Source organism: Oncorhynchus nerka, linkage group LG12, assembly GCF_034236695.1.
Source record: "Oncorhynchus nerka isolate Pitt River linkage group LG12, Oner_Uvic_2.0, whole genome shotgun sequence".
Lineage (NCBI taxonomy): Eukaryota > Metazoa > Chordata > Actinopteri > Salmoniformes > Salmonidae > Oncorhynchus > Oncorhynchus nerka.
Window position 1 is genome coordinate 10,796,135 of NC_088407.1, and position 20,712 is coordinate 10,816,846.

Below are 20,712 nucleotides of genomic sequence, written 5' to 3' on the forward strand. Positions count from 1 at the left end.
TGTACTGTACTATTACTATATTGTACTGTACTATTACTATATTGTACTGTACTATTACTGTACTAGTACTATACTATTACAGTATTGTACTGTACTATTACTGTATTGTACTGTACTATTTCTATACTATTACTATATTGTACTGTACTATTACTATATTGTACTGTACTAGTACTATACTATTACTGTATTGTACTGTACTATTACTACATTGTACAGTACTATTACTGTAGTATTACAGTATTGTACTATTACTGTACTATTACAGTACTATTATTAGTAGTGTACTGTACTATTACAGTATTGTACTATTACTGTACTATTACTATACTATTACAGTAGTGTACTGTACTATTACAGTATTGTACTATTACTGTACTATTAGTGTACTATTACTGTACTATTACTGTACTATTACAGTATTGTACTGTTACTGTATTGTACTATTACTGTACTATTACTGTACTATTACTGTACTATTAGTGCACAAAGTTTTCTCTGTGCACTCAGTTCTGCCCTGAAACTGGTGGAATTCCTAATTAGTACACTACTTTTGACAAGAGGCCCCATAGGCATTTGGGACACAGGTCTCTGTCTTTCTCGTGGCTCATATTCTTGTGTTGTGGAAGACTGTCGCTCTGCTATGCGGCAGCGTAGTCTTCTCTGTAAAATGGAATGTTCCACTTTTGTTTGTTTACTTGTTTACTATACTGTTGTTTTGTTGTTGTTGTTAAAAACATGTATTTTTCTTTTTAAATATTATCTTGATCTTTTGAAGTTCATGTGAACATGTCAAATCTGTGATACGCTGTGATATTCCTGCGGGTTTTTTTAACATAAAAATTGAATTACTGGAATCTAGAATAGTCATTATATTAATTGTATTTCCATGGTTTATAATATATGACAAGATCTGTGCCTCAACTTTTTTGATGATTTTTGATGTTATGACAGACACACACACACTTTTGATGTTATGACACACACACACTGTTGATGTTATGACAGACACACACACACTGTTGATGTTATGACACACACACACACACTGTTGATGTTATGACAGACACACACTGTTGATGTTATGACAGACACACACACACTGTTGATGTTATGACACACACACACACACTGTTGATGTTATGACAGACACACACACACTTTTGATGTTATGACAGACACACACAGGTCTTTGATGTTATGACAGACACACACACAGGTCTTTGATGTTATGACAGACACACACAGGTCTTTGATGTTATGACAGACACACACAGGTCTTTGATGTTATGACAGACACACACACAGGTCTTTGATATGACAGACACACACAGGTCTTTGATATGACAGACACACACAGGTCTTTGATGTTATGACACACACACAGGTCTTTGATGTTATGACAGACACACACAGGTCTTTGATGTTATGACATAAAATCAGTGTAATAAATGAAGGAAAGTGGTGAAAACACTGAGAAATAAAATGGAGGATTGAAGAGGGAACATGGAGGGTGACTTTTTTTTTCTCATGACAGGAAAGTTAACACACACAAACCTACCATACTCTTCCTCTCTACCATACTCTTCTCTCTCCATTACTCTATCTAACCCTCCTCTCTACCATACTCTTCTCTCTCCATTACTCTATCTAACCCTCCTCTCTACCATACTCTTCTCTCTCCATTACTCTTATCTAACCCTCCTCTCTACCTCTCTCTCTCTCCATTACTCTATCTAACCCTCCTCTCTACCTCTCTCTCTCTCCATTACTCTATCTAACCCTCCTCTCTACCTCTCTCTCTCTCCATTACTCTATCTAACCCTCCTCTCTACCATACTCTCTCTCTCTCCATTACTCTATCTAACCCTCCTCTCTACCATACTCTTCTCTCTCCATTACTCTATCTAACCCTCCTCTCTACCTCTCTCTCTCTCCATTACTCTATCTAACCCTCCTCTCTACCATACTCTCTCTCTCTCTCCATTACTCTATCTAACCCTCCTCTCTACCATACTCTCTCTCTCCATTACTCTATCTAACCCTCCTCTCTACCATACTCTTCTCTCTCCATTACTCTATCTAACCCCTCTCTCCACCTCTCTCTCCATTACTCTATCTAACCCTCCTCTCTACCATACTCTCTCTCTCCATTACTCTATCTAACCCTCCTCTCTACCATACTCTTCTCTCTCCATTACTCTATCTAACCCTCCTCTCTACCATACTCTTCTCTCTCCATTACTCTATCTAACCCTCCTCTCTACCTCTCTCTCTCTCCATTACTCTATCTAACCCTCCTCTCTACCATACTCTTCTCTCTCCATTACTCTATCTAACCTCCTCTCTACCATACTCTTCTCTCTCCATTACTCTATCTAACCCTCCTCTCTACCATACTCTATCTAACCCTCCTCTCTCTCCATTACTCTATCTAACCCTCCTCTCTACCTCTCTCTCTCTCCATTACTCTATCTAACCCTCCTCTCTACCATACTCTTCTCTCTCCATTACTCTATCTAACCCTCCTCTCTACCATACTCTCTCTCTCCATTACTATATCTAACCCTCCTCTCTCTCTCTCTCCATTACTCTATCTAACCCTCCTCTCTCTCTCTCCATTACTCTATCTAACCCTCCTCTCTACCATACTCTTCTCTCTCCATTACTCTATCTAACCCTCCTCTCTACCATACTCTTCTCTCTCCATTACTCTATCTAACCCTCCTCTCTACCTCTCTCTCTCTCCATTACTCTATCTAACCCTCCTCTCTACCTCTCTCTCTCCATTACTCTATCTAACCCTCCTCTCTACCTCTCTCTCTCCATTACTCTATCTAACCCTCCTCTCTACCATACTCTTCTCTCTCCATTACTCTATCTAACCCTCCTCTCTACCTCTCTCTCTCTCCATTACTCTATCTAACCCTCCTCTCTACCTCTCTCTCTCTCCATTACTCTATCTAACCCTCCTCTCTACCATACTCTTCTCTCTCCATTACTCTATCTAACCCTCCTCTCTACCATACTCTTCTCTCTCCATTACTCTATCTAACCCTCCTCTCTACCATACTCTTCTCTCTCCATTACTCTATCTAACCCTCCTATCTACCATACTCTCTCTCTCTCTCCATTACTCTATCTAACCCTCCTCTCTACCATACTCTTCTCTCTCCATTACTCTATCTAACCCTCCTCTCTACCTCTCTCTCTCTCCCATTACTCTATCTAACCCTCCTCTCTACCATACTCTTCTCTCTCCATTACTCTATCTAACCCTCCTCTCTACCATACTCTTCTCTCTCCATTACTCTATCTAACCCTCCTCTCTACCATACTCTTCTCTCTCCATTACTCTATCTAACCCTCCTCACTACCATACTCTCTCTCTCTCTCCATTACTCTATCTAACCCTCCTCTCTACCATACTCTTCTCTCTCCATTACTCTATCTAACCCTCCTCTCTACCTCTCTCTCTCCATTACTCTATCTAACCCTCCTCTCTACCATACTCTTCTCTCTCCATTACTCTATCTAACCCTCCTCTCTACCATACTCTCTCTCTCCATTACTATATCTAACCCTCCTCTCTACCTCTCTCTCTCTCCATTACTCTATCTAACCCTCCTCTCTACCTCTCTCTCTCTCCATTACTCTATCTAACCCTCCTCTCTACCATACTCTTCTCTCTCCATTACTCTATCTAACCCTCCTCTCTACCATACTCTTCTCTCTCCATTACTCTATCTAACCCTCCTCTCTACCATACTCTTCTCTCTCCATTACTCTATCTAACCCTCCTCTCTACCAGACTCTTCTCTCTCCATTACTCTATCTAACCCTCCTCTCTACCAGACTCTTCTCTCTCCATTACTCTATCTAACCCTCCTCTCTACCATACTCTTCTCTCTCCATTACTCTATCTAACCCTCCTCTCTACCATACTCTTCTCTCTCCATTACTCTATCTAACCCTCCTCTCTACCTCTCTCTCTCTCCATTACTCTATCTAACCCTCCTCTCTACCATACTCTTCTCTCTCCATTACTCTATCTAACCCTCCTCTCTACCTCTCTCTCTCTCCATTACTCTATCTAACCCTCCTCTCTACCTCTCTCTCTCTCCATTACTCTATCTAACCCTCCTCTCTACCATACTCTTCTCTCTCCATTACTCTATCTAACCCTCCTCTCTACCATACTCTTCTCTCTCCATTACTCTATCTAACCCTCCTATCTACCATACTCTCTCTTTCTCTCCATTACTCTATCTAACCCTCCTCTCTACCATACTCTTCTCTCTCCATTACTCTATCTAACCCTCCTCTCTACCTCTCTCTCTCTCCATTACTCTATCTAACCCTCCTCTCTACCATACTCTTCTCTCTCCATTACTCTATCTAACCCTCCTCTCTACCATACTCTTCTCTCTCCATTACTCTATCTAACCCTCCTCTCTACCATACTCTTCTCTCTCCATTACTCTATCTAACCCTCCTCACTACCATACTCTCTCTCTCTCTCCATTACTCTATCTAACCCTCCTCTCTACCATACTCTTCTCTCTCCATTACTCTATCTAACCCTCCTCTCTACCTCTCTCTCTCTCCATTACTCTATCTAACCCTCCTCTCTACCTCTCTCTCTCCATTACTCTATCTAACCCTCCTCTCTACCATACTCTTCTCTCTCCATTACTCTATCTAACCCTCCTCTCTACCATACTCTCTCTCTCCATTACTATATCTAACCCTCCTCTCTACCTCTCTCTCTCTCTCCATTACTCTATCTAACCCTCCTCTCTACCTCTCTCTCTCCATTACTCTATCTAACCCTCCTCTCTACCATACTCTTCTCTCTCCATTACTCTATCTAACCCTCCTCTCTACCATACTCTTCTCTCTCCATTACTCTATCTAACCCTCCTCTCTACCATACTCTTCTCTCTCCATTACTCTATCTAACCCTCCTCTCTACCATACTCTTCTCTCTCCATTACTCTATCTAACCCTCCTCTCTACCAGACTCTTCTCTCTCCATTACTCTATCTAACCCTCCTCTCTACCAGACTCTTCTCTCTCCATTACTCTATCTAACCCTCCTCTCTACCATACTCTTCTCTCTCCATTACTCTATCTAACCCTCCTATCTACCATACTCTTCTCTCTCCATTACTCTATCTAACCCTCCTCTCTACCTCTCTCTCTCTCCATTACTCTATCTAACCCTCCTCTCTACCATACTCTTCTCTCTCCATTACTCTATCTAACCCTCCTCTCTACCTCTCTCTCTCTCCATTACTCTATCTAACCCTCCTCTCTACCATACTCTTCTCTCTCCATTACTCTATCTAACCCTCCTCTCTACCATACTCTCTCTCTCCATTACTATATCTAACCCTCCTCTCTACCTCTCTCTCTCTCCATTACTCTATCTAACCCTCCTCTCTACCTCTCTCTCTCTCCATTACTCTATCTAACCCTCCTCTCTACCATACTCTTCTCTCTCCATTACTCTATCTAACCCTCCTCTCTACCTCTCTCTCCATTACTCTATCTAACCCTCCTCTCTACCATACTCTCTCTCTCCATTACTCTATCTAACCCTCCTCTCTACCATACTCTTCTCTCTCCATTACTCTATCTAACCCTCCTCTCTACCATACTCTATCTAACCCTCCTCTCTCTCCATTACTCTATCTAACCCTCCTCTCTACCTCTCTCTCTCTCCATTACTCTATCTAACCCTCCTCTCTACCATACTCTTCTCTCTCCATTACTCTATCTAACCCTCCTCTCTACCATACTCTCTCTCTCCATTACTATATCTAACCCTCCTCTCTACCTCTCTCTCTCTCCATTACTCTATCTAACCCTCCTCTCTCTCTCTCCATTAATCTATCTAACCCTCCTCTCTACCATACTCTTCTCTCTCCATTACTCTATCTAACCCTCCTCTCTACCATACTCTTCTCTCTCCATTACTCTATCTAACCCTCCTCTCTACCTCTCTCTCTCCATTACTCTATCTAACCCTCCTCTCTACCTCTCTCTCTCTCCATTACTCTATCTAACCCTCCTCTCTACCATACTCTTCTCTCTCCATTACTCTATCTAACCCTCCTCTCTACCATACTCTCTCTCTCCATTACTATATCTAACCCTCCTCTCTACCAGACTCTTCTCTCTCCATTACTCTATCTAACCCTCCTCTCTACCATACTCTTCTCTCTCCATTACTCTATCTAACCCTCCTCTCTACCATACTCTTCTCTCTCCATTACTCTATCTAACCCTCCTCTCTACCATACTCTTCTCTCCATTACTCTATCTAACCCTCCTCTCTACCATACTCTTCTCTCTCCATTACTCTATCTAACCCTCCTCTCTCTCCATTACTCTATCTAACCCTCCTCTCTACCATACTCTTCTCTCTCCATTACTCTATCTAACCCTCCTCTCTACCATACTCTTCTCTCTCCATTACTCTATCTAACCCTCCTCTCTACCATACTCTTCTCTCTCCATTACTCTATCTAACCCTCCTCTCTACCATACTCTCTCTCTCTCATTACTCTATCTAACCCTCCTCTCTACCATACTCTTCTCTTACTCTAACCCTCCTCTCTATTACTCTATCTAACCCTCCTCTCTACCTCTCTCTCTCTCTCCATTACTCTATCTAACCCTCCTCTCTACCATACTCTTCTCTCTCCATTACTCTATCTAACCCTCCTCTCTACCATACTCTCTCTCTCCATTACTCTATCTAACCCTCCTCTCTACCTACTCTTCTCTCTCTAACTCTCCATTACTCTATCTAAACCCTCCTCTCTACCTCTCTCTCTCTCCATTACTCTATCTAACCCTCCTCTCTACCATACTCTTCTCTCTCCATTACTCTATCTAACCCTCCTCTCTACCATACTCTTCTCTCTCCATTACTCTATCTAACCCTCCTCTCTACCATTACTCTTCTCTCTCCATTACTCTATCTAACCCTCCTCTCTACCATACTCTTCTCTCTCCATTACTCTATCTAACCCTCCTCTCTACCATACTCTTCTCTCTCCATTACTCTATCTAACCCTCCTCTCTACCATACTCTTCTCTCTCCATTACTCTATCTAACCCTCCTCTCTACCATACTCTTCTCTCTCCATTACTCTATCTAACCCTCCTCTCTACCTCTCTCTCTCTCCATTACTCTATCTAACCCTCCTCTCTACCATACTCTTCTCTCTCCATTACTCTATCTAACCCTCCTCTCTACCTCTCTCTCTCTCCATTACTCTATCTAACCCTCTCCTCTCCATCTCTCTAACTACCTCTCTCTCTCTCCATTACTCTATCTAACCCTCCTCTCTACCATACTCTTCTCTCTCCATTACTCTATCTAACCCTCCTCTCTACCATACTCTTCTCTCTCCATTACTCTATCTAACCCTCCTCTCTACCATACTCTTCTCTCTCCATTACTCTATCTAACCCTCCTCTCTACCATACTCTTCTCTCTCCATTACTCTATCTAACCCTCCTCTCTACCTCTCTTCTCTCTCCATTACTCTATCTAACCCTCCTCTCTACCATACTCTTCTCTCTCCATTACTCTATCTAACCCTCCTCTCTACCATACTCTTCTCTCTCCATTACTCTATCTAACCCTCCTCTCTACCATACTCTTCTCTCTCCATTACTCTATCTAACCCTCCTCTCTACCATACTCTCTCTCTCTCCATTACTCTATCTAACCCTCCTCTCTACCATACTCTTCTCTCTCCATTACTCTATCTAACCCTCCTCTCTACCTCTCTCTCTCTCCATTACTCTATCTAACCCTCCTCTCTACCATACTCTTCTCTCTCCATTACTCTATCTAACCCTCCTCTCTACCATACTCTTCTCTCTCCATTACTCTATCTAACCCTCCTCTCTACCATACTCTCTCTCTCCATTACTATATCTAACCCTCCTCTCTACCTCTCTCTCTCTCCATTACTCTATCTAACCCTCCTCTCTACCTCTCTCTCTCTCCATTACTCTATCTAACCCTCCTCTCTACCATACTCTTCTCTCTCCATTACTCTATCTAACCCTCCTCTCTACCATACTCTCTCTCTCTCTCCATTACTCTATCTAACCCTCCTCTCTACCATACTCTTCTCTCTCCATTACTCTATCTAACCCTCCTCTCTACCTCTCTCTCTCTCCATTACTCTATCTAACCCTCCTCTCTACCATACTCTTCTCTCTCCATTACTCTATCTAACCCTCCTCTCTACCATACTCTTCTCTCTCCATTACTCTATCTAACCCTCCTCTCTACCATACTCTTCTCTCTCCATTACTCTATCTAACCCTCCTCTCTACCTTCTTCTCTCTCCATTACTCTATCTAACCCTCCTCTCTACCATACTCTTCTCTCTCCATTACTCTATCTAACCCTCCTCTCTACCATACTCTTCTCTCTCCATTACTCTATCTAACCCTCCTCTCTATTACCTATCTAACCCTCTCTCTCCTCTCTCTCTCCATTACTCTATCTAACCCTCCTCTCTACCATACTCTTCCCTCTCCATTACTCTATCTAACCCTCCTCTCTACCTCTCTTCTCTCTCCATTACTCTATCTAACCCTCCTCTCTACCATACTCTTCTCTCTCCATTACTCTATCTAACCCTCCTCTCTACCATACTCTCTCTCTCCATTACTATATCTAACCCTCCTCTCTACCTCTCTCTCTCTCTCCATTACTCTATCTAACCCTCCTCTCTACCTCTCTCTCTCTCCATTACTCTATCTAACCCTCCTCTCTACCATACTCTTCTCTCTCCATTACTCTATCTAACCCTCCTCTCTACCTCTTCTCTCTCCATTACTCTATCTAACCCTCCTCTCTACCATACTCTTCTCTCTCCATTACTCTATCTAACCCTCCTCTCTACCATACTCTTCTCTCTCCATTACTCTATCTAACCCTCCTCTCTACCTCTCTCTCTCCATTACTCTATCTAACCCTCCTCTACCTCTCTCTCTCATTACTCTATCTAACCCTCCTCTCTACCATACTCTTCTCTCTCCATTACTCTATCTAACCCTCCTCTCTACCATACTCTTCTCTCTCCATTACTCTATCTAACCCTCCTCTCTACCATACTCTCTCTCTCCATTACTCTATCTAACCCTCCTCTCTACCTCTCTCTCTCTCCATTACTCTATCTAACCCTCCTCTCTACTCTCTCTCTCCATTACTCTATCTAACCCTCCTCTCTACCATACTCTTCTCTCTCCATTACTCTATCTAACCTAACCCTCCTCTCTACCATACTCTTCTCTCTCCATTACTCTATCTAACCCTCCTCTCTACCTCTCTCTCTCTCCATTACTCTATCTAACCCTCCTCTCTACCATCTCTCTCTCTCCATTACTCTATCTAACCCTCCTCTCTACCTACTCTTCTCTCTCCATTACTCTATCTAACCCTCCTCTCTACCTCTCTCTCTCTCCATTACTCTATCTAACCCTCCTCTCTACCATACTCTTCTCTCTCCATTACTCTATCTAACCCTCCTCTCTACCATACTCTTCTCTCTCCATTACTCTATCTAACCCTCCTCTCTACCATACTCTTCTCTCTCCATTACTCTATCTAACCCTCCTCTCTACCATACTCTTCTCTCTCTCATTACTCTATCTAACCCTCCTCTCTACCATACTCTTCTCTCTCCATTACTCTATCTAACCCTCCTCTCTACCTCTCTCTCTCTCCATTACTCTATCTAACCCTCCTCTCTACCATCTCTTCTCTCTCCATTACTCTATCTAACCCTCCTCTCTACCATACTCTTCTCTCTCCATTACTCTATCTAACCCTCCTCTCTACCATACTCTTCTCTCTCATTACTCTATCTAACCCTCCTCTCTACCATTACTCTATCTCTCCTCTCTCTCTCCTCTCTTACTCTATCTAACCCTCCTCTCTACCATACTCTTCTCTCTCCATTACTCTATCTAACCCTCCTCTCTACCTCTCTTCTCTCTCCATTACTCTATCTAACCCTCCTCTCTACCATACTCTTCTCTCTCCATTACTCTATCTAACCCTCCTCTCTACCATACTCTTCTCTCTCCATTACTCTATCTAACCCTCCTCTCTACCTCTCTTTCTCTCCATTACTCTATCTAACCCTCCTCTCTACCATCTCTCTCTCTCCATTACTCTATCTAACCCTCCTCTCTACCATACTCTTCTCTCTCCATTACTCTATCTAACCCTCCTCTCTACCATCTCTTCTCTCTCCATTACTCTATCTAACCCTCCTCTCTACCATACTCTTCTCTCTCCATTACTCTATCTAACCCTCCTCTCTACCATACTCTTCTCTCTCCATTACTCTATCTAACCCTCCTCTCTACCATACTCTTCTCTCTCCATTACTCTATCTAACCCTCCTCTCTACCATCTAACTCTTCTCTCTCTTCTCTCTCCATTACTCTATCTAACCCTCCTCTCTACCATACTCTTCTCTCTCCATTACTCTATCTAACCCTCCTCTCTACCATACTCTTCTCTCTCATTACTCTATCTAACCCTCCTCTCTACCATACTCTTCTCTCTCCATTACTCTATCTAACCCTCCTCTCTACCATACTCTTTCTCTCCATTACTCTCTAACTCCTCTCTACCAGACTCTCTCTCTCCATCTAACCCTCCTCTCTACCATCTCTCTCTCTCCATTACTCTATCTAACCCTCCTCTCTACCATACTCTTCTCTCTCCATTACTCTATCTAACCCTCCTCTCTACCATACTCTTCTCTCTCCATTACTCTATCTAACCCTCCTCTCTACCATACTCTCTCTCTCTCCATTACTCTATCTAACCCTCCTCTCTACCATACTCTTCTCTCTCCATTACTCTATCTAACCCTCCTCTCTACCTCTATCTCTCCTCTCTCTCCATTACTCTATCTAACCCTCCTCTCTACCATACTCTTCTCTCTCCATTACTCTATCTAACCCTCCTCTCTACCATACTCTTCTCTCTCCATTACTCTATCTAACCCTCCTCTCTACCATACTCTTCTCTCTCCATTACTCTATCTAACCCTCCTCTCTACCATACTCTCTCTCTCTCTCTCCATTACTCTATCTAACCCTCCTCTCTACCATACTCTTCTCTCTCCATTACTCTATCTAACCCTCCTCTCTACCTCTCTCTCTCTCCATTACTCTATCTAACCCTCCTCTCTACCTCTCTCTCTCCATTACTCTATCTAACCCTCCTCTCTACCATACTCTTCTCTCTCCATTACTCTATCTAACCCTCCTCTCTACCATACTCTCTCTCTCCATTACTCTATCTAACCCTCCTCTCTACCTCTCTCTCTCTCCATTACTCTATCTAACCCTCCTCTCTACCTCTCTCTCTCTCCATTACTCTATCTAACCCTCCTCTCTACCATACTCTTCTCTCTCCATTACTCTATCTAACCCTCCTCTCTACCATACTCTTCTCTCTCCATTACTCTATCTAACCCTCCTCTCTACCATACTCTTCTCTCTCCATTACTCTATCTAACCCTCCTCTCTACCATACTCTTCTCTCTCCATTACTCTATCTAACCCTCCTCTCTACCAGACTCTTCTCTCTCCATTACTCTATCTAACCCTCCTCTCTACCAGACTCTTCTCTCTCCATTACTCTATCTAACCCTCCTCTCTACCATACTCTTCTCTCTCCATTACTCTATCTAACCCTCCTCTCTACCATACTCTTCTCTCTCCATTACTCTATCTAACCCTCCTCTCTACCTCTCTCTCTCTCCATTACTCTATCTAACCCTCCTCTCTACCATACTCTTCTCTCTCCATTACTCTATCTAACCCTCCTCTCTACCATCTCTCTCTCTCCATTACTCTATCTAACCCTCCTCTCTACCATACTCTTCTCTCTCCATTACTCTATCTAACCCTCCTCTCTACCATACTCTTCTCTCTCCATTACTCTATCTAACCCTCCTCTCTACCATACTCTTCTCTCTCCATTACTCTATCTAACCCTCCTCTCTACCTCTCTCTCTCCATTACTCTATCTAACCCTCCTCTCTACCATACTCTTCTCTCTCCATTACTCTATCTAACCCTCCTCTCTACCTCTCTCTCTCATTACTCTATCTAACCCTCCTCTCTACCATACTCTTCTCTCTCCATTACTCTATCTAACCCTCCTCTCTACCATACTCTTCTCTCTCATTACTCTATCTAACCCTCCTCTCTACCATACTCTTCTCTCTCCATTACTCTATCTAACCCTCCTCTCTACCTCTCTCTCTCTCCATTACTCTATCTAACCCTCCTCTCTACCATACTCTTCTCTCTCCATTACTCTATCTAACCCTCCTCTCTACCATACTCTCTCTCTCCATTACTCTATCTAACCCTCCTCTCTCTATCCCCTCTCTCTACTCTCTCTCTCATTACTCTATCTAACCCTCCTCTCTACCATACTCTCTCTCTCCATTACTCTATCTAACCCTCCTCTCTACCATACTCTTCTCTCTCCATTACTCTATCTAACCCTCCTCTCTACCATACTCTTCTCTCTCCATTACTCTATCTAACCCTCCTCTCTACCTCTACTCTTCTCTCTCCATTACTCTATCTAACCCTCCTCTCTACCTCTCTCTCTCTCCATTACTCTATCTAACCCTCCTCTTACTCTCTAACCATCTCTACCATCTCTCTCCATTACTCTATCTAACCCTCCTCTCTACCATACTCTTCTCTCTCCATTACTCTATCTAACCCTCCTCTCTACCATACTCTTCTCTCTCCATTACTCTATCTAACCCTCCTCTCTACCTCTTCTCTCTCCATTACTCTATCTAACCCTCCTCTCTCTACCTTCTCTCTCCATACTCTTCTCTCTCTCTACCATACTCTTCTTCCACTCTATCTAACCCTCCTCTCTACCATACTCTTCTCTCTCCATTACTCTATCTAACCCTCCTCTCTACCATACTCTTCTCTCCCATTACTCTATCTAACCCTCCTCTCTACCATACTCTTCTCTCTCCATTACTCTATCTAACCCTCCTCTCTACCATACTCTTCTCTCTCCATTACTCTATCTAACCCTCCTCTCTACCATACTCTTCTCTCTCCATTACTCTATCTAACCCTCCTCTCTACCATTACTCTATCTAACCCTCCTCTCTACCATACTCTTCTAACCTCTCTCTACATTACTCTATCTAACCCTCCTCTCTACCATACTCTTCTCTCTCCATTACTCTATCTAACCCTCCTCTCTACCATACTCTTCTCTCTCCATTACTCTATCTAACCCTCCTCTCTACCTCTCTTCTCTCTCCATTACTCTATCTAACCCTCCTCTCTACCTCTCTTCTCTCTCCATTACTCTATCTAACCCTCCTCTTCTCTCTCTCATTACTCTATCTAACCCTCCTCTCTACCATACTCTCTCTCTCCATTACTCTATCTAACCCTCCTCTCTACCATACTCTTCTCTCTCCATTACTCTATCTAACCCTCCTCTCTACCATACTCTTCTCTCTCCATTACTCTATCTAACCCTCCTCTCTACCATACTCTTCTCTCTCCATTACTCTATCTAACCCTCCTCTCTACCATACTCTTCTCTCTCCATTACTCTATCTAACCCTCCTCTCTACCATACTCTTCTCTCTCCATTACTCTATCTAACCCTCCTCTCTACCATACTCTTCTCTCTCCATTACTCTATCTAACCCTCCTCTCTCTCCATTACTCTATCTAACCCTCCTCTCTACCATACTCTTCTCTCTCCATTACTCTATCTAACCCTCCTCTCTACCATACTCTTCTCTCTCCATTACTCTATCTAACCCTCCTCTCTACCATACTCTTCTCTCTCCATTACTCTATCTAACCCTCCTCTCTACCTCTCTCTCTCCATTACTCTATCTAACCCTCCTCTCTACCATACTCTTCTCTCTCCATTACTCTATCTAACCCTCCTCTCTACTCCATTACTCTCCTCTCTCTCTTCTCTCTCCATTACTCTATCTAACCCTCCTCTCTACCATCTCTTCTCTCTCCATTACTCTATCTAACCCTCCTCTCTACCATACTCTTCTCTCTCCATTACTCTATCTAACCCTCCTCTCTACCATACTCTTCTCTCTCCATTACTCTATCTAACCCTCCTCTCTACCATACTCTTCTCTCTCCATTACTCTATCTAACCCTCCTCTCTAACTCTTCTCTCTCCATTACTCTATCTAACCCTCTCTCTCTACTCTCTCTCTCCATTACTCTATCTAACCCTCCTCTCTACCATACTCTTCTCTCTCCATTACTCTATCTAACCCTCCTCTCTACCATACTCTTCTCTCTCCATTACTCTATCTAACCCTCCTCTCTACCATACTCTTCTCTCTCCATTACTCTATCTAACCCTCCTCTCTACCATACTCTTCTCTCTCCATTACTCTATCTAACCCTCCTCTCTACCATACTCTTCTCTCTCCATTACTCTATCTAACCCTCCTCTCTACCATACTCTTCTCTCTCCATTACTCTATCTAACCCTCCTCTCTACCATACTCTTCTCTCTCCATTACTCTATCTAACCCTCCTCTCTACCATACTCTTCTCTCTCCATTACTCTATCTAACCCTCTCTACCTACTCTTCTCTCTCCATTACTCTATCTAACCCTCCTCTCTACCTCTCTCTCTCTCCATTACTCTATCTAACCCTCCTCTCTACCATACTCTCTCTCTCCATTACTCTATCTAACCCTCCTCTCTACCATACTCTTCTCTCCATTACTCTATCTAACCCTCCTCTCTACCATACTCTTCTCTCTCCATTACTCTATCTAACCCTCCTCTCTACCATACTCTTCTCTCTCCATTACTCTATCTAACCCTCCTCTCTACCATACTCTTCTCTCTCCATTACTCTATCTAACCCTCCTCTCTACCATACTCTTCTCTCTCCATTACTCTATCTAACCCTCCTCTCTACCATACTCTTCTCTCTCCATTACTCTATCTAACCCTCCTCTCTACCATACTCTCTCTCTCCATTACTCTATCTAACCCTCCTCTCTACCTCTCTCTCTCTCCATTACTCTATCTAACCCTCCTCTCTACCATACTCTCTCTCTCCATTACTCTATCTAACCCTCCTCTCTACCATACTCTTCTCTCTCCATTACTCTATCTAACCCTCCTCTCTACCATACTCTTCTCTCTCCATTACTCTATCTAACCCTCCTCTCTACCATACTCTTCTCTCTCCCATTACTCTATCTAACCCTCCTCACTACCATACTCTCTCTCTCTCCATTACTCTATCTAACCCTCCTCTCTACCATACTCTTCTCTCTCCATTACTCTATCTAACCCTCCTCTCTACCATACTCTTCTCTCTCCATTACTCTATCTAACCCTCCTCTCTCTCCATTACTCTATCTAACCCTCCTCTCTACCATACTCTTCTCTCTCCATTACTCTATCTAACCCTCCTCTCTACCATACTCTTCTCTCTCCATTACTCTATCTAACCCTCCTCTCTACCATACTCTTCTCTCTCCATTACTCTATCTAACCCTCCTCTCTACCATACTCTTCTCTCTCCATTACTCTATCTAACCCTCCTCTCTACCATACTCTTCTCTCTCCATTACTCTATCTAACCCTCCTCTCTACCATCTCTTCTCTCTCCATTACTCTATCTAACCCTCCTCTCTACCATCTCTTCTCTCCATTACTCTATCTAACCCTCCTCTCTACCATACTCTTCTCTCTCCATTACTCTATCTAACCCTCCTCTCTACCATACTCTCTCTCCATTACTCTATCTAACCCTCCTCTCTCTCTTCTCTCTCCATTACTCTATCTAACCCTCCTCTCTACCTCTCTCTCTCTCTCCATTACTCTATCTAACCCTCCTCTCTACCTCTCTCTCTCTCCATTACTCTATCTAACCCTCCTCTCTACCATACTCTTCTCTCTCCATTACTCTATCTAACCCTCCTCTCTACCATACTCTTCTCTCTCCATTACTCTATCTAACCCTCCTCTCTACCTCTCTCTCTCTCCATTACTCTATCTAACCCTCCTCTCTACCTCTCTCTCTCTCCATTACTCTATCTAACCCTCCTCTCTACCATACTCTTCTCTCTCCATTACTCTATCTAACCCTCCTCTCTACCATACTCTTCTCTCTCCATTACTCTATCTAACCCTCCTCTCTACCATACTCTTCTCTCTCCATTACTCTATCTAACCCTCCTCTCTACCATACTCTTCTCTCTCCATTACTCTATCTAACCCTCCTCTCTATTACTCTATCTAACCCTCTTCTCTCTCTTCTCTCTCCATTACTCTATCTAACCCTCCTCTCTACCATACTCTTCTCTCTCCATTACTCTATCTAACCCTCCTCTCTACCATACTCTTCTCTCTCCATTACTCTATCTAACCCTCCTCTCTACCATACTCTTCTCTCTCCATTACTCTATCTAACCCTCCTCTCTACCATACTCTTCTCTCTCCATTACTCTATCTAACCCTCCTCTCTACCATACTCTTCTCTCTCCATTACTCTATCTAACCCTCCTCTCTACCTCTCTCTCTCTCCATTACTCTATCTAACCCTCCTCTCTACCATCTCTTCTCTCTCCATTACTCTATCTAACCCTCCTCTCTACCATACTCTTCTCTCTCCATTACTCTATCTAACCCCTCTCTCTCTACCATTACTCTTCTCTCTCCATTACTCTATCTAACCCTCCTCTCTACCATACTCTTCTCTCTCCATTACTCTATCTAACCCTCCTCTCTACCATACTCTTCTCTCTCATTACTCTATCTAACCCTCCTCTACCATACTCTTCTCTCTCCATTACTCTATCTAACCCTCCTCTCTACCATACTCTTCTCTCTCCATTACTCTATCTAACCCTCCTCTCTACCATACTCTTCTCTCTCCATTACTCTATCTAACCCTCCTCTCTACCATACTCTTCTCTCTCCATTACTCTATCTAACCCTCCTCTCTACCATACTCTTCTCTCTCCATTACTCTATCTAACCCTCCTCTCTACCATACTCTTCTCTCTCCATTACTCTATCTAACCCTCCTCTCTACCATACTCTTCTCTCTCCATTACTCTATCTAACCCTCCTCTCTACCATACTCTTCTCTCTCCATTACTCTATCTAACCCTCCTCACTACCATACTCTCTCTCTCTCCATTACTCTATCTAACCCTCCTCTCTAACATACTCTCTCTCCATTACTCTATCTAACCCTCCTCTCTACCATACTCTTCTCTCTCCATTACTCTATCTAACCCTCCTCTCTACCATACTCTTCTCTCTCCATTACTCTATCTAACCCTCCTCTCTACCATACTCTTCTCTCTCCATTACTCTATCTAACCCTCCTCTCTACCAGACTCTTCTCTCTCCATTACTCTATCTAACCCTCCTCTCTACCAGACTCTTCTCTCTCCATTACTCTATCTAACCCTCCTCTCTACCATACTCTCTCTCTCTCCATTACTCTATCTAACTCTCTCCATTACCTCCTCTCTACCATACTCTCTCTCTCCATTACTCTATCTAACCCTCCTCTCTACCATACTCTTCTCTCTCCATTACTCTATCTAACCCTCCTCTCTACCATACTCTTCTCTCTCCATTACTCTATCTAACCCTCCTCTCTATTACTCATCTAACCCTCTTCTCTCTCCATTACTCTATCTAACCCTCCTCTCTACCATACTCTTCTCTCTCCATTACTCTATCTAACCCTCCTCTCTACCATACTCTTCTCTCTCCATTACTCTATCTAACCCTCCTCTCTACCATACTCTTCTCTCTCCATTACTCTATCTAACCCTCCTCTCTACCATACTCTTCTCTCTCCATTACTCTATCTAACCCTCCTCTCTACCAGACTCTTCTCTCTCCATTACTCTATCTAACCCTCCTCTCTACCATACTCTTCTCTCTCCATTACTCTATCTAACCCTCCTCTCTACCATACTCTTCTCTCTCCATTACTCTATCTAACCCTCCTCTCTACCATACTCTTCTCTCTCCATTACTCTATCTAACCCTCCTCTCTACCATACTCTTCTCTCTCCATTACTCTATCTAACCCTCCTCTCTACCATACTCTTCTCTCCATTACTCTATCTAACCCTCCTCTCTACCATACTCTCTCTCTCCATTACTATATCTAACCCTCCTCTCTACCTCTCTCTCTCTCTCTCTCCATTACTCTATCTAACCCTCCTCTCTACCATACTCTTCTCTCTCCATTACTCTATCTAACCCTCCTCTCTACCATACTCTTCTCTCTCCATTACTCTATCTAACCCTCCTCTCTACCTCTCTCTCTCTCCATTACTCTATCTAACCCTCCTCTCTACCATACTCTTCTCTCTCCATTACTCTATCTAACCCTCCTCTCTACCATACTCTTCTCTCTCCATTACTCTATCTAACCCTCCTCTCTACTCTCTCTCCATTACCTATCTAACTCTCTCTCCATACTCTTCTCTCTCCATTACTCTATCTAACCCTCCTCTCTACCATACTCTTCTCTCTCCATTACTCTATCTAACCCTCCTCTCTACCATACTCTTCTCTCTCCATTACTCTATCTAACCCTCCTCTCTACCAGACTCTTCTCTCTCCATTACTCTATCTAACCCTCCTCTCTACCAGACTCTTCTCTCTCCATTACTCTATCTAACCCTCCTCTCTACCATACTCTCTCTCTCCATTACTATATCTAACCCTCCTCTCTACCTCTCTCTCTCTCCATTACTCTATCTAACCCTCCTCTCTACCATACTCTTCTCTCTCCATTACTCTATCTAACCCTCCTCTCTACCAGACTCTTCTCTCTCTCCATTACTCTATCTAACCCTCCTCTCTACCATACTCTTCTCTCTCCATTACTCTATCTAACCCTCCTCTCTACCATACTCTTCTCTCTCCATTACTCTATCTAACCCTCCTCTCTACCATCTAACTCTCTCTCTCCATTACTCTATCTAACCCTCCTCTCTACCATACTCTTCTCTCCATTACTCTATCTAACCCTCCTCTCTACCTCTCTCTCTCTCCATTACTCTATCTAACCCTCCTCTCTACCTCTCTCTCTCTCCATTACTCTATCTAACCCTCCTCTCTACCATACTCTTCTCTCTCCATTACTCTATCTAACCCTCCTCTCTACCATACTCTTCTCTCTCCATTACTCTATCTAACCCTCCTCTCTACCATACTCTTCTCTCTCCATTACTCTATCTAACCCTCCTCTCTACCATACTCTTCTCTCTCCATTACTCTATCTAACCCTCCTCTCTACCATACTCTTCTCTCTCCATTACTCTATCTAACCCTCCTCTCTACCATACTCTTCTCTCTCCATTACTCTATCTAACCCTCCTCTCTACCATACTCTTCTCTCTCCATTACTCTATCTAACCCTCCTCTCTACCATCTCTTCTCTCCATTACTCTATCTAACCCTCTACTCTCTCTCCATTACTCTATCTAACCCTCCTCTCTACCATCTTCTCTCTCCATTACTCTATCTAACCCTCCTCTCTACCATACTCTTCTCTCTCCATTACTCTATCTAACCCTCCTCTCTACCATACTCTTCTCTCTCCATTACTCTATCTAACCCTCCTCTCTACCATTACTCTTCTCTCTCCATTACTCTATCTAACCCTCCTCTCTACCATACTCTTCTCTCTCCATTACTCTATCTAACCCTCCTCTCTACCATACTCTTCTCTCTCCATTACTCTATCTAACCCTCCTCTCTACCTCTCTCTCTCTCCATTACTCTATCTAACCCTCCTCTCTACCTCTCTTCTCTCTCCATTACTCTATCTAACCCTCCTCTCTACCATACTCTTCTCTCTCCATTACTCTATCTAACCCTCCTCTCTACCATCTCTCTCTCTCCATTACTCTATCTAACCCTCCTCTCTACCATACTCTTCTCTCTCCATTACTCTATCTAACCCTCCTCTCTACCATACTCTTCTCTCTCCATTACTCTATCTAACCCTCCTCTCTACCATACTCTTCTCTCTCCATTACTCTATCTAACCCTCCTCTCTACCATCTATTACCATACTCTTCTCTCTCCATTACTCTATCTAACCCTCCTCTCTACCATACTCTTCTCTCTCCATTACTCTATCTAACCCTCCTCTCTACCATACTCTTCTCTCTCTCATTATTACTCTATCTAACCCTCCTCTCTACCATACTCTTCTCTCTCCATTACTCTATCTAACCCTCCTCTCTACCATACTCTTCTCTCTCCATTACTCTATCTAACCCTCCTCTCTACCATACTCTTCTCTCTCCATTACTCTATCTAACCCTCCTCTCTACCATACTCTTCTCTCTCCATTACTCTATCTAACCCTCCTCTCTACCATACTCTTCTCTCTCCATTACTCTATCTAACCCTCCTCTCTACCATCTCTCTCTCTCCATTACTCTATCTAACCCTCCTCTCTACCATTACTCTTCTAACCCTCTCCTATTATTACTCTATCTAACCCTCCTCTCTACCATACTCTTCTCTCTCCATTACTCTATCTAACCCTCCTCTCTACCTCTCTCTCTCTCCATTACTCTATCTAACCCTCCTCTCTA

General features: G+C 43.1%; 1 long non-coding RNA gene across 1 annotated transcript in view; it reads left to right on the forward strand.

Moving 5' to 3' along the window:
* Positions 1-1,505, forward strand: part of LOC135574255 (uncharacterized) — a 1,627-nt gene extending 122 nt beyond the window's left edge. The window contains exons 1-2 of the long non-coding RNA XR_010465252.1: positions 1-1,308; positions 1,388-1,505. The exon at positions 1-1,308 is cut by the window's left edge and continues 122 nt beyond it. This is a non-coding gene — a long non-coding RNA (uncharacterized LOC135574255). The remainder of the gene's footprint in view (positions 1,309-1,387) is intronic.
* The last annotated feature ends 19,207 nt before the right edge of the window (positions 1,506-20,712 follow it).